Source organism: Leptinotarsa decemlineata, unplaced genomic scaffold, assembly GCF_025532065.1.
Source record: "Leptinotarsa decemlineata unplaced genomic scaffold, Ldec_3_MD MMD2_P_RNA_scaffold_14, whole genome shotgun sequence".
NCBI classification, from domain to species: Eukaryota; Metazoa; Arthropoda; class Insecta; order Coleoptera; family Chrysomelidae; genus Leptinotarsa; species Leptinotarsa decemlineata.
In genome coordinates, this window is record NW_027412528.1 from 9648423 (window position 1) to 9664769 (window position 16347).

A 16347-nucleotide genomic window follows, 5' to 3' on the forward strand; every position below is an offset into this window, starting at 1 on the left:
AACCTAGGCCATGGCCTAGGGCGCAAGCTTGCGGGGAGCTCAGGGGTGGTGCCCGGTGAATGACTCACGATCACGTGTCACTGCTATCCCATCCCGCCGAACCCACGCCCTCTGTGACCTCTGTGAACAGTAGTCAGTAACAAGCTATCAAGTGCGTGTGGTGTGAGGTTAGGTTATCGTGTGGTGATTTTGTTGTGCATTACGCATTACGATTACGAAGTATTCTTCTTGTTGGATTCTACCCATTTCTAAACGGCTGAGGTTAGTTTTTAAAACAATTCATAAAATACCTAATTTTTTATTTTATAATATTTTATTAAAATTTATAATATTATATAGTATAATACTATTAAGTCATCATTATATAATATAATAGCTATATAATATATAACTTTTATAATTATAACTATTACATTTATATAATATATATAATATTTATAATTATAATAGTAATAAAATCAGTCTTTGACTGACGAATTTATCAAATTTGTGCCTCGGTTTTGCCTTTTGCCAAATAAAAAATAATACTGTACTGTGCGTTTATTATGTATGAGTTAGGTAGTCGGTCAGTTTGGACAGGACGAAGCACGAAGCCAAATAGAGTACAGTAGTATATGATGAAAATATGAATACATTACATTTAAAGTCAAATCAGTTCCAATTCCTTGTTATATGTGGTACTAATAATATCGTGGTTTTTATGCAGGTATTAAAATGAGCCAACCAAAAAAACGCCCATCTGGGGCTGAATTCAGAAAAAGAGCTAAATTGAAAACAGAAGAGAGCAAGAAGTTCTCTGGGACAATGAAAAATTGGCTGTCTAAAGAACAAGATAAGACCCAAACCAAAAAAGATGACGGTTTATTTTTGGACACCAGTACTCCTAGTAGTACTAGTACCTCTGTTCACCTGCAGTCTTTTACTTCAGGAACAGAAACGGAACCGCCGGAACCGGACACAAGATCTTTAGCATCTGAATCCGAACCACAGAGAGACCTCGACCCTGAGAGCCCTTCAAATAGCATTGATAAGCCAACACCACTAGAACATGAACCTGAACTTGAACCATTTTTTTTATCCCGATCCAGCAAACTGGGTTGTAAATAATGAACTACGTGATTACGTGTCTCAACACGGGATAATTAAAAATAAAGAAGGAAATTTCTCAAAGGCAAAGAAGGAATATGGCAACCGTTTTTGGAGTTTTTCAAGTGCACATTTTTATAGACATTTAGCAAATGGGGAAAAACAAAATAGAGCATGGCTCGTCTACTCTCTACTCTGAAAGCAAATGTGCAGTTTTTTGTGGCCCTTGCCGTCTTTTCCATTCAGAATCTCAGTCGGAATCATCTTTTGTGAAAAATGGCTTTAGTGACTGGAAAAATGTTACAGCAAGGCTAAAAGAGCACGAAAACTCAGTTTCACACAAAAATAATACAATCACTTTAAAAGAGAGAGGTGAGAAACTAGGAAAGGATAATTCCCAATTGACTGAAATGATTGATTAAGAAATGAATTACTGGCAAATGCTACTACAAAGAGTTGTTGTGGTCATAAAAGCTCTAGCTTCACGAGGATTGCCATTTAGGGGGTCAACAGAGTTATTTGGTTCTAACTCCAATGGAAACTACATGATGTTACTAGAAGTCCTTGCTGAATTTGATCCCTTTTTGCGTGAACATATCAGAAAGTATGGAAACCCTGGTAAAGGACATATTTCCCATCTTTCATCCACTATTTGTGACGAGTTTATTGAGCTCCTTGGCAAGAAAGCTACAGACTATATATTAGAGGAGGCTAAAAGCTCTCAGTATTTTTCATTGATTGTCGATTCAACGCCTGATATTTCCCACGTAGACCAACTATCATTTGTAATACGATATGTGAAACAACAAAATGGAGAGCCTGTTGAACGATTTCTCAAGTTTTTACCACATATTGGACATAAGGCTCTTGACATGTTTAACTCTGTGATTGACACTCTGCAACGTTACGACCTGGACATACAAAAGTGCCGCGGGCAATCCTACGAAAACGCTTCGAACATGTCTGGAATATATTCAGGACTACAGGCTAAAATTCTTGATGTCAGTCCACTTGCATCATATATCCCGTGTGCAGGACACTCTCTAAACCTAGTTGGGACTCACGTCGTAGATTCTTGTATTGAGGCAGTGTCACTATTTACTCTGCTTCAAGAGCTGTATAATTTTTTTTCTAGCTCTACACATAGATGGGCGGTGTTAAATAATTGCAAAAACACAACACTAACAACCAAAAGCCTTTCCACAACAAGATGGTCTGCTAGACATGACGCTTTAAGAGCCTTACAAGAAGAATGACCTGCAATCATCAGAGCTCTAGAAATATTGGAAAGTGACACAGATCAGAAGGCTAACACTCGAGCAGAAGCTAAAGGCCTACTAAGCAGATTGAACCGTTTGGAAACAGCTATAATGGTCAAGTTATGGGGTACTATTCTTTTCAGGCTCAATAAGGTTAACAAATATGTGCAAAATGAAGACACTGATGTATTGGCCGTAACAGAAGTTTCCAACTCACTGATATCCTTCTTTGAAGAGCTCAGAAATCAGTTTGACATTTATGAAAACAAAGCACTTGATGTTAGTGAAACCAAAGTTCATGAGTATGATAACAGACGTAAGAAAACAAGAAAACTTCAAGATGATGAGACTCGAGATGGCGAAGTTTCTTTTACTACTGGAAGAGACAACTTTAGAGTTAACACATTTATTCCGATAATTGAAGACTTACAGCAAGAATGCATGCCTATGAGGAATTTGTTACAATAATCAAACTCTCAGATCTCACGACAGAAGAAATTGAAGTTGAGGTTAACAAACTTCTCAGTGTATTTGAAAATGATTTAGAGCCGGCAATTTTGATGAACTTGTCCACCTGAGGTCGCACGTGTCAACAAACGAAATAGAAAATAAAAATAAAAAGCCGTTGTCTTTGTACAAGTGGATCATAGGAAACAAATTGGAAGATATCTATCCAAATGTCGAAATTTTGCTAAGAATGTTTATTTGTACTCCAGTAACAAACGCATCGGCCGAGAGGTAAGTCAAACAATAACAAACCGTTTACTTTGTATTACAATTTCAATGCTCTAGATCAGTGTTTCCTAACCTGAGGGTAATTACCCCCGCTGGGGTAAAACGGCAAATCTAGGGGGTAACAGAGTTGGTACAAAAAAGTGGCAAAATAATAAACAAAATAATAGTACGGTAGCACGGTGCTTTTATGCGCGCGGCTGAGGGTGACGGCGGGTGAGCGGCGGTGTGGAGGGGTGAAGCACGGCTTCGATGTGGCTAGCGGCGGCGGCCGGGCCGGCGACGCGCGCCGATCGTTTCATTTTGAATTACCCAACCTTAGGAAGAACACGCGTTTTATTTGTTCGCAGAACCGCATCGCAGAAATCGTATTTTTTGGATTGTTCAAATTTAAAGGTAAGCAGCGTTTCTTAATATTGTCACGAGTGATTCATTTACGTTACGTATACATGTATTTGTTGACTTTTGTTTTAGGTACCTACAGGTGTTTTTGACATGGTTTCTACTTCATCTGGCAAAAAGCGCACTTATAAAGAAGCATTTCTACAATGGGGTTTGACAAGTATCGTGGACAAAAATATAGAAAAGCCTCAGTGTGTTTTATCCAATAAAATGCTTAATCCAGAAAGCATGAAACCGAGTAAATTAAAAGAACATTTTGATAAAGTTCACAAGGAGTTCGCAGATAAAAATATAGATTTAAAAAAAAAGAGAAGGTTCTGAAGTCTTCACGATTGGATTCTACAGGTAATATGCAGAAAGCAAATGAATCGTGTCTTTATACTTCATACAAAATTACTTATGGCATTGCACTTAATAAAAAATCACAAACTATAGGAGACGACCTCATCAAACCTTGTTTGTGTGTTGCAGTATCATTTGTTATTGGTGAGCAATATGAAGCTAAGATTAAACAAATCTCACTCTCAAATACTACTGTTCAAAGTCGCATTTGAAAAATGAGTGCCGATATTCTAGCAACCATCATTGCTGAAATGAAGGAAAGTCCTATGTTTGCGCTGCAGTTGGACGAGTCACACAGATGTTGCTTCGTGTTCACAATTATTGGTGTTTACACGATACATTGAATATGATGATGTAAAGGAAGAATATTTGTTCTGCAAGTCTTTGCCCACTACTACTTGTGGCGAAGATGTATTTCAAACGCTAAAAAGGTTTATTGAGGAAAATGGCCTGGACTGGTTGAAGCTGGTTGGTGTTTGTACAGACTGGGCGCCTTCCATGATGGGCATCAGTTCTGGATTTCAAGCACTCGTGAAACAAGTTGCTCCTCAAGTTTTCGACTATCATTGCTTGATACACCGTTACGCTTTGACTTTGAAGACGCTTCCACCATTCCACCAGATTTGCTACATACGTTAAGTAACATAGTAAAAATTGTTAATCACATTCGAGGCAGCGCTACGAACTCAAGATCATTCAAAATTTTGTGCAATGAAGTTGGTGCTACATTTAATGCTCTTTTGTACCATATAGAGGTACGTTGGTTATCAAGAGGCAAAGTTCTAAGTAGGGTTTACGAACTACGAAAAGAAATTGGATTGTTTTTTGAAAATAAGAGAACACAAAAAGAAAAAGAATATTGTGCAAAAATCAAAGACCAAACATTTGTAGCAAATTTGGCGTACCTTGCTGATTTTGTCAGTGAAATTAATAGTCTGAATATTTCACCGTAAGGAAATTAAACAAAAATTTTGACGTTGCAGGATAAAATGGCAAGTTTTTTGCGTAAATTGGAACTTTACCAACGTAGAGTCCAAGCTGGGGTTGTGTCAATGTTTACACAACTAAGTGAGCAATTAGTAAATACTCAACAAGACAAAATAACGTTTAAAAATTCAGTGGTTCAACATTTAACTGCTGTGATAGACTCACTGAAGCAATAATTTCCGAACATGAATAGTCGTGAATCCTACTCCTGGATTTTAAGACCATTTTCCACTTTCGTCGATATTTTCAAGGACGAAGATGTGTCAGCAAAAGTAGAGTTTCTTGGACAACTGGAGGATAACTAATTGAAAGTTGATTTTCAGAATAATGAACTCGGCACATTTTGGCGAAAAGCATCTGCAGAATATCCTATTATAGCTGACAAAGCTCAAAAAATGTTGATTCCATTTGCTACAACTTAAAGATGTGAAACTGGTTTCTCGACTCTTGTTACATTAAAAACAAAAGCCAGAAACCGTCTGAATGTGGAGCATGACATGAAATGCGCGTTGAGTGAAACCGAACCTAATATTGTTGAACTTGCGAATGCAAAGCAATATCAACCTTCACACTACTTAAGTCCGAGATTTATATATTACTAGTTACCTAAACGTGCAATTTCTTACCTAATAAAGATATTTTTTTGAATTTGTGTGGTTAAATCATTTTAAATTAGCTAGGGGTAAACTCAATTCCCATAGTTGTTCACAGGGGTAGTGGCATTGAAAAGGTTAGGAACCACTGCTCTAGATTTCAATCTAAACTAAAATAACGTAAACAAATATTAAACAAAGTCTACTTTGTACTTTGTCAGCTTCTTGTCTTGGGATCACACACAGTTTTTCATGGGAAAGTAAGATTCCACAAATTACTCTTACTTTCTAATATACTACATTTATATGAATTTTTAATCACTTCATAAAATTGAATAGTCTACTTTTTTATTGCTTTGTTTTCTGTATAATTTTTTTTATAAGTGTCACAATTTAATTGTATTTTTAGGTAATTTTCCTGCTTAAAAAGGATCAAGGAATACCATAGGTCAAACATGACCCAAACAAAGCTCAACTCTCTCGCTCTCCTCAATATTGAAAATGATGTAACCAAAACATTGGATTTCACCAACACCATCCAATCGTTTGCCTGGTCCAAAGCCAGGAAGATGAAATTTTGAAACGATGTTAAAAGTCATTTCGTTAGTAAATACCGTGTTGTGTTCATAAATGTACTTACTTTTTTAATTATACAGTATTCTTTGTGTTAATTAAGTAGTGTTGTGTGTTTTATTTTTCAACATAACCTTTTCTGTATTTCCTTTTCACACATTTTGGAATTTCGCTGTTATTGACTGATCGATTTAAATTATTTTCTTGAAAATGAATGTGTCAGATCACTGATAATCTAAATAATAACCGAGATATTTGTAATCACTCACACATTTTTTTAAGTTTTGCCGGAAAGGTAGGGCGCACCATTTAATATGCCGAAAATGCCACCCCCCCCCCCCCGAACATCTGCTGGGAGGGGGCGTAATGTAGATCTCTGGCCTAGGGCGTAAATAGTTGCTAATCCGGTCCTGATGTGAAGTGTTTCATCTGAAATAAATTAGTCATTTGCTGAATGCTGGATAGAGCGCATATAGTTTCATTTTCACTCTGCGTAACTCTATATGCAATATTCCTTTTTCAGAACTCGCTTTGAAAACATATAAAAACCGGGCAATCATTACACTTGGGGATATAGAAAAACTCAAATGTAAGTTGAAAATTTTTGGTCATATATCACATTACCAAATGAAAACATCGAAAATAATACCGTCAAATTACTCAAAAATTACTTCGATCCAAAGCAAACGTATGCGCTTCATTTTAAGAGCCCTTCGTGTTGCAGAAGATTTTAATTAATACGATATCTTTTAAAAAAGTACAATATCCAACATTCCTTACTGATGTAGAAAAACCTAAATGACCAATAAGGAAACTTTACCATTGTTTAATTTTATTGATACAGTAGTATCAATACAATTAAAAACAATCCCTGAGTTCACCTTTTTATTGGCCTAAAATAATTGATGATATCAAAATTTTGTCAATAACTGCGAAATATGCCGAAAGAACAAATATAATCGGAATCCTCCAATCATCAATTCAATCTCACTCCTACCACTTCAAACATATTTATATCGATACATTCATGATATCGTAAGAAAATTTTATGACAGTTATTGACTTCTTTTTTCGATGTGGTCAAGCGTAACCCTTAAAAGCACTTACCGGTGACCTCGTTCTCGAAAATCTTCTCAATTTCATTTCCCACCATAGGTTACCGCTGAAAATCACCACTGATTCTAGTACCGAATTCAAGAATAAAGAAGTAGAAATTTTTGTAAACTATATCGAATATAACTTCATTATACAATACCAAAAAATAGCAATTCCAATTCCCCTGTTGGAAGATTTCACTCGACCTCGATCGAACACTATCGATGTTTGAGAGAGGAAAACAAAAATCTTGGAATAGTAAAAGGTCACATCAATGATACGAACCCGTTCGGTCTCATATCATCATTTCAGACTACGTTCAAGCCCATAAGGACGCTTCCCAAATATTGTACCAATCGATACAACAGACAAACCGACAAACCAAAAAAATATGTATAGACAAAGTGAATGAAAACCGAGACGAACCGCCCCATTTTTCCAATCAACAAGTAGCATACATAAGGACCAAACCAAAGCACGACAAAAAGACCAACCCAAATTCCGAAAAATTGTAATACTTGAGGAAACAAGTATGAAGCTCAAAACCAACAAAGGAACCTATCACAAAAATATTGGCCGAAAGGTCAAGACTAACAAAATACTTTTGTTACAGGAAACTGACGAAAATGAGGTCACCAACCTTGTACCTGGTACTTCACGTACTCCAAGTACTATGTGACGAAGACATCCAAATCAATACCATTCATAACCCCATTCTTTCTAAACAATAAGGTGATGCCAAAATTATTTATAGTAAACATACATTTCTTTACTACATCGATTCGAGTCCAAATATCAATCAATTAAATAACGTGGAGATATATTTCAATAAAATCAAACATAATTTCAAGAAGAAAAATGATACGAACCCAATTTCCTACAATGGGCGATACGAAAATATGCTGCAGAGAACTGAATATCTTATCCAAACAACTCAGACAAAACTGGTCAACCTTCAACTTCAAATTCGTGTTGAACGAATGTGTTAAACGAATATTCAATGGAATCGGTAAAAGCCGGAACACTCGACGCCTATGACGGAAAGCGTTACGATCAAACCATTGCAGTTTCAGAAAAAAAATTAAGAAAATATCATTCACGAAGTAAATCTTCAGACCTCACTATGTAACCACTTCACTGCGCGTCACAATTGGTGGGCTATCAGGATGACAGTCAGGGCATACCGGTTTACTACAGAGGAGAAGGAGTGAGTTCGTCGAAGTTATCTTTTTGGGCGACAGGTAAATTGAGATGCCAAAGTCCCCTCTATTACGCTCTAATCATTTCCTCAACTTACCAAAAGAAATGAAATGAAACTGACAAGCCGCAATCCCAATAAATCTTATATTTTCATATAATTTGTGAAATTACTATGGATCTTCATCAAGTAACGGCTGAATCAATCAGAAAATCTTATATTGATTATCGATACCAACAATTATTCAAAACAATATAACCTGAATTCCGGTCCACTCTCGATTTTGACAGAGAGCGAGCCCAAGTGACATTTGTTGGCTGATGGTTAAGCATTGACAACCTGGAAGACGCAATTACATTGGCAAAATTGAATGCCTTGCATAATTCAATTATATCCAGTTCAGATCTACAAAAAATGATAAAATACTTTAGTCAAATTTACGATGATTTAATATCCCTATTTGGTACAGGCAGCTTCGAAAAATCTATTCAAATTGGACATGTGCCTATTATTGGAGGACCAGTGTACAATTCAGCTGATTGAAGGCAATATCACAACGAATTGCCAACCCATTCCAATCAACATAGGCGAATCCATAGCCGAACAAATACCTAAGAGGATATGCTGATCATTCCCGTACAAGAAAAAATGATTTTCTCCAAGCGCAGAGCTGATCGATGTACCCAAAGAAACACCCCCGCACTCATCAAAATTCCCAAAGCATGTGAAGTTCGAATAACCCACAAGACGTTTTTCAACAACATGAAGATTCAAAAAGGAAAACTTCTGATTTTGCCAAAAATCCAAATCAACAATGTGGAAATCCAAAACTTAGAATTTCCCCAAGCTCAACTTAGATGAAATGTACGGACTCCACAACTTGACAGGAAAGTTGTCAACAGTCAAAAAGATCGATGTAGCCGATAACACCAATAACATGTTAAATCTTCGGAATCATTTTCGGATCAGCCATATTGGTATTGATTCTAATAATACTGATTAGAAAAAATAACAGAAAGTGTACCATACTAAAATGGTTTCGTCCTAAGAAAACAAAGAAAGATTCAGTAACCTCAAACATTATGAAAATCGTTTAAAAATAACTGCACACAGCGCGCTCAATAAATTATGCCGAAAATATTCTCACACTTCGGGGTCTGTTGAACTACTTGTTGAACGAGCTTTCGAAAATTTAGGCGTACGTATTTACGAAAATCATTATGCGTGCCGAGTACCTAGCTGCTAGTTTTATGGTATTGGATTAACACGAAATGATTCTGAAAACACTATACCTGAATGAATCTAGTAAGTATACCTGATCATTATACCTGATGAATGTAAATACATAAAAGCATATGAAAGTGTCTCATTCACCAGAGAAGGAGCCTGTGATTCAAGTGAAATCTGACAATTGAATTGTATTGAATAATTATAGGTACTGAAAGAGTTCACTGAAATAGACTTAGAAGGTAAGTTCCCTTTTTCATATCGTTTTATATCTGTGATAGTTTCTAGTAGAAAAGATATAAAGGTTTTCTATATCGTGACATATGATGTTGATTTCTCAAGTAAAAACTATGACAACGAGTTTCAGAAATAAATTTAGGGCTTCATGAGTGTGACGTAGTGCAGTCATTGTAGGTACTGTTTCAAATCCATATCATGATATGGCGGTGAAAATGGAGTAGACCGCTTGAAATCCGCACAGATAGAACAAATCTCAATTCACTTTAATTTCATAAAATATATTCTCTAACGTGTTTATTCAAATATTTTTCGTGTTTCGTTGATTAAGATAAGAAAGCGTAGGTCTCCTTTTGTAATAATTCAGCATTTCACGAGAATTGGCTTTGAAATATGGCCTACCATGACTACATAACTGTTTTCACATTTGTTAATTTTTTGGCATCTATTCACTCATTTTTCATTTTTTACAGGTTTTGACTATGATTGATCTACAACTTATTATCAATATGGGAGCCTTTGAAGTTATGGAGACTATATTTCTCCACATAACAAGAACATCAATACCAATAACGGACCAAAGGCATCAGGATGATATTATAACAATATCCAAGACCGATTTCTTGTTATCACACTTGCCAAGAGTTTAGATATCTCACCAAAAAATATATTAATTGTGATGATGTTGACTGGGGCTATATTTCAAAACAAACGAATTTATCTCAAAATTTTCTGAGGGATTATCAAGAATATTTAGATTGGTATGAGATTTCGTCAGGATACCACTTCTCGGATGATTTTCTTTGGGAGTTCAGACATAAGATTCATTGGAATGTATTTCTTGAATGCAATTTGGTCCCAGATGATTTATTAAAGAAATTAATACATAATAATATAATCAAAGCCAATCAATTATTCTGGGATCACATTTGTTCCAACTCCATATTATATGATGATTTCATCAGCGAATTCGCAGAGAAACTGGATTGGTCAATCGTGTGTGAGTACCAGACTTTGTCTGAAAATATTATGGAGCGATATTCGCACTTACTTGATTGGTATAATGTGTCGGTGTTTCAAAATCTATCGAAAGAGTTTATATTGAAATATAGGGATAGAATTGATTTTAATGGACTGCAAATTAATATGTATTTTCCGGAAACATTCGTTGCCACGTTATTGCAGAAAATAAATAGAAGAGTAATTATTGAAACTGAATACAGACTGAGTAATACTCACGAAAATAATTGTCAACGGATAGTTCTCTAGTACCTTAGGCAATAATCGACTATTTTGTGCATCATTCCAGAAACTACTGAATAGGAGCCTGAAGAGCATAGTATATACCCAGCAACAGGACTTTCATGATAATATGGGAAGTCATCGTAATCCTATAGATTTTGCGAACCTGAGATAGTCTTCAACTGATTGTGTTCATCGAACCTTCAAAGCCATTGGTCTTCTTTCGTGTTGTAAAAGAGAATATATTGCCAATAATCAAAATCCACAAGTATTTTCATAAACTGCATCCATTAGACGCTTTGGAGGAAACAACGACAATTCAATAGTAAAAAAAACGTATTCTAACTTTGGAGAGCTGCACTTCTAAATATCAATCACTAGGCATAGTCATAGTCCCTATGAGAGATACGCCGTTTCGGGACATTGAAGATACTTTCATGACTCTAGCGAGTTATATCGTATCGCTACTTGTTTCGTGGCTCAAGCGGGTTATAACGTATCGCTACTACTTGTTGTCGTCAAAAGGGACCATGTTCTTCTATATATAGTCGATATATAATCATTTTTCAGCCACTGTATTCACCGGACTTTTATGTTTCCAATATTGAAAAGACCATGAAAGGACAGAGTTTTTCGATGATTGAGAAGATAAAAACCGAATCTCTGAGAAAGCTGAAGGACATCTCAAAAAGTGCATATTAGTTCTGCTTCTCGGATTGAAAAAAGGCTGGTACAAGTGTATTATATCTGAGGAGAACTACTTGAATGATAACATTGAAATTGATGAGTGAATAAATATTTTTTGAGATAAATGACAATTCACCTTATTTTTTGAACAGACAGCGTACAATACCCGTTTCAATTCAAACACTATTAATATTTTGATCGACTTTAGCTCCACAAAGTCATTTGTCGATCCCGAAATTGCCTTCGAATTTTTTTCAAACTTTAAAAGAAATTATTCAATTTGCACAAACCCATGAAATTACATTTTTTTCAATTCACAATATTTTTGATGGGCTCAACTCAAAAATCTCACAACCTATCATTACTTTCGACAAGGGATATTTATTGAACCCATTCTCAACAATTAGACTACTCAAAAGAAAAGCAACGAATCAAATCTGATTACGATAATACGTAGGTTAGAGCAAGTAAATGTAATAATTTAGCGTTTCAATGAAACAAATAACTTCGTGGTTGTGAGTTGACTGCTTTATTCAGCATACAATTCCAACCTTCCAAGTAAAAAAACATTCTAAGAAATATGCCGGGAGGTTCCACCCAAATGATGGCACTCCGTGATATCACACATCGTCCGTAACCTCCTTGTAAAATTACAAGAAAGCAAAGCTGCTGTTGACCAGCAGAATGTAAAAACTGCGGCGGACGAGTTTTATAAAACAAGCAAAGAATACTTAGAGCAGTGGCGTCAATTCAACACAGAATGGGCCAACTTAACAAAGGTGCCTACGTGGGAAGAGGTGCAGAAAGTAATAGATTTACTGATCACGCAATACGAAAGTCTCTGATGAGTTTACATACATTTCCAACTATGCGGCAGATGAAAAAAATCTCTGGTTGGAATTCCGAGAATGTATCGACTGAAAATTGTTGGGTTGAATTATACCAGATCTTCCGTACTAACAACCTTCATTTAACAAACTTTTACATAATTATTGAGTACGTTATGTGTCTGTCTGTTAGTAGCGCTGCAGTCGAAAGAGTTTTTTCCCAAATGAACAAAATATGAACCAGTGATAAAATACAGTTAAGTGTCATAGTACTGAAAGCTATTCTGATTACGAGAATAAATATGAATAAATCATGTACAGAGTTACACACGTATCTAAAAGCAAGACCCGATATTAAAAAAAAAAAGTTCAGCCGACAAATACAAAAATACGACTTAGAAGTCACGCCACTACTGGGGGCTTAGTTAGTAAGTCATGCCAATTAAAAATTTTGTGTTTAGAGCTTTGATTATTTTGTATTATTCTATCATCTATAATAAAATACTTGTAAAACACTAAAAAAATGTATTGAATATTTCCGCAGATGTGCCCCGGTTTGACAAAATAAATAAATGATCACGTTATTCATATCATTTTTGTCTATTACAATATTATCAGTTTCGATTATAACGTAATGATTACTGCAGATTGATCAGGCTAGTGCAGTGGAGATTGGAGTGGTGTTCTTTGGACTGACTTGCCAGTTTCAGATTGTGTTAGGTGTGAAGCAAGGTTCTTGAAATTGAATATTGGCTGGACGCCAAAATTTTTTGTTTTCAGAAAAGGATAAAAATTTAAATTTCCTTTAAATATATATAACGGTATTTCCTTCCATTTTGAACAAAATAATAAAACACAGATCAAATGTATATGGAATATAATAAAAAATATTAGATGATTCTATAACAAAATGATGACGAATAAATTCAACTGAATAGACACTGAGGTGCCTGTTAGGGTAGCTGATGTAATGGTTCTGTGTAGGTTATCGTGAAGGGTATGTTCAATACATTGGGCTACTATATTTACCCTTGTACTCCTGGGAAACAGCTAAATATGGGTTCGAATGCCAGTAGATTAGTTGGGGGTTGCCGTAGGGCTATTATGTTCACCCTCGTACTTCTGAGAGATGACTGAGTATAGATTCGAACACCAGTAGATTGGTTGGGGATCACAGTAGGGGCTACTATGATCACCTGCGTATTCCTTGGAGATGGAGTGTCGACTCGAAGACCAGTCGATGGGTTGGGGATCATAGTAGGGCTACTTTGTTCACCCTTGTATTACTTGGAGAAAGAGTGTAGACTCGAAGACCAGTCGATTGGTTAGGGATCACAGTAGGGCCTCTATATTCACCCTTGTATTTCTCGAAAACCAGTCAATTGGCTGAGGATCACATTAGGGCCTCTATATTCACCCTCGTATTTCTTGGAGATAGAGTGTGTACTCGAAGACCAGTCGATTGTTTGGCCTCTATATTCACCTGTGTATTCCTTGGAAAATAGCTGCGGGAACGTGGATTGAGAATCCGTGTAATACAAAAGACCGCAGAAAAATAGAAAAAACTGAAGCAACTTCTGTGGAAAGGGCCAAAAAGAGACCTAGAGAGGACGTAAAAACTCCCCACAGAAGGTACTGAAAAAACCCAGGGCTTCCAAAGAAACTGGGACTTATAGTGAGACTGCTAGGGGCATGAGGGTGGCGGTCACTGACATGCGATACCCTGAGGTCACCTTGAGTCAGGGTCAAGCAGACCTGATCCAGGAGGGACTTGTCCGCGAATTAGACAATACTTCCTCTGGTAGCCTCGAGAACCTACAATTTAAAAATACCTCGTTTGGCGCAGGAGTCCTATGGATAACCTGTCCGAATGAAGGGACAAAATAATGGCTGAGAGGAAGCATTGAAAACTTGGGCAATCTTTGGGAGGGGGCGGACTTGACCGTGGTCGAGGCCAACGAACTCCCAAAGAGACCGAGAGTCCTAGTTTCCTTTCCGGGCTAAAAAGACGAGGAGGCTACAGTTAGAACACGCCTCAGTAAGCAGAATCCTGCCCTGGGAGTGGAAAACTGGATCCTCCTGAGCAGAAAAAGTGGAAGAGAAAGGACAAATCCTGGCCGTCTCCACGAAAGTTCCTTCAGGGGAACATGTTTGAAGGGTATGGGCTGGGCATGGTCATCTTCAAGGCCCTGAAGGGTCTTAACAGCAATGTTGGGAGTAATACAAACAAACCTACAACACAGTAAGGGGGCCTTGTCTGTCCTTACCAAAATGATGGCGGGATTTGATATTGCTCTCATACAAAAACCCTGGGTGCATACGGGAAAAATAATGGGATTGATGTTGCGTATCTCTACGCTAGCTTGGCTGAATACGTTGTTGGACAACATGTATGCGGCTTCTTTGAATTTTCTCCTACACCAATGTTCTTCTCTGTGTATGACCTCAGCAAGGGACCATTCGATGTTGGGACCACTCAACCAAAATATCATTTTTTTTTTAAATAAATTTTCTAATTGTTATACAACTCTAATCAAAATACATGCTGATATCGTATGTACTATGATAAATCTATAAATGTCAAATTGAATTTATGACTTCTTTTTTTCTAGCCTTGTTGTGTGTTCTGGTACATATTCAGCAGTTTTTTGTATCTAACCGACGAAATATCAACTTCAATTCATATTTGAATGATGTATTCTTTGGAATTGCGCCTGCGCAAATACTGCTAACTTGACCCTCATTAACTGATGTCGAACGAATCAATCTCCATTGTTCACATCTTCAATCACTAGCCGTCACGCACATTTCCTTGAAATTTCACCCACATTCGGTACGTTTACATACGAAACAATATATATTATTGTTTTTCAGCATCGGTGACGACATATTCTACACTCTGAGGCTGAATTCTTCTCATTTGAGATGAATTTCGATGAAATGTCTGAATCATACAACTGCTTCAGAACATTTTTCTTTTTCTCATATAATTGAATATCTTTACTTAATTGTTGGACACGTCTCTCAAATTCCTGTACTTTACATATATATTCTCTGAATGTCACTATATCACTTATTTTTGTTTACAAACAACGCACGGAATATAGTTTTCCTTCCATTCTCATATTGAATGAAACATTTTTTGTGGAAGGTTCGCCATGAGCCCTATCATAACCACTGATGAAATTCACTCATAGATGTACAATTGGCAACTGCTATGTCGAAATAGGAAACTTATCATAGGTTTGATGAGCTTCCAGTTTTTGTGATCCCGACTGCACGCTATTTTTGGAATTGCCAAATTATTTACTTCGTTCTCATCGACGAAATCTCGTAATCTGCGGTCACTAAATAAAAAATCCACCTACCTTCCACGAACAGATTGGCTAACCCCCCTGACTTCTGATTTTGTCGGAGAAGTTGGTCTATTCGTCCAAATCTACGCCTAAAATGGAATTATATTTTCCTCTAAATAACCAAAATACAAAACACTTAAAATGTACTGCTATGCCCTGTGACATTCTGAAGTCCCTAGATACGCAATGTGCAAGGGCACATTGCGTGTGCCCTTACGATATTTTAAATTGTTCCCCTTACGACATTTTAAATTGTTAAAAAAGGATTTCTTGTGGTGATGTAGATGCCACCAAAGATGCCATTCCTCATCGTAATATTTGTTCGGTACATATCCTCTAGATCAGGGGTTCTCAAACTTTTTGCCACTTTTTAGACCCCCTTTTTAGACCTAGTATTTCGGCGACCCCCCTATTTTTAAATATAAACAAAAATGAAAAAAAAACACTATTGGCTAAGTTTTATCCATAAAAATACTATTAACTAATAAAAATAAATACAAATTG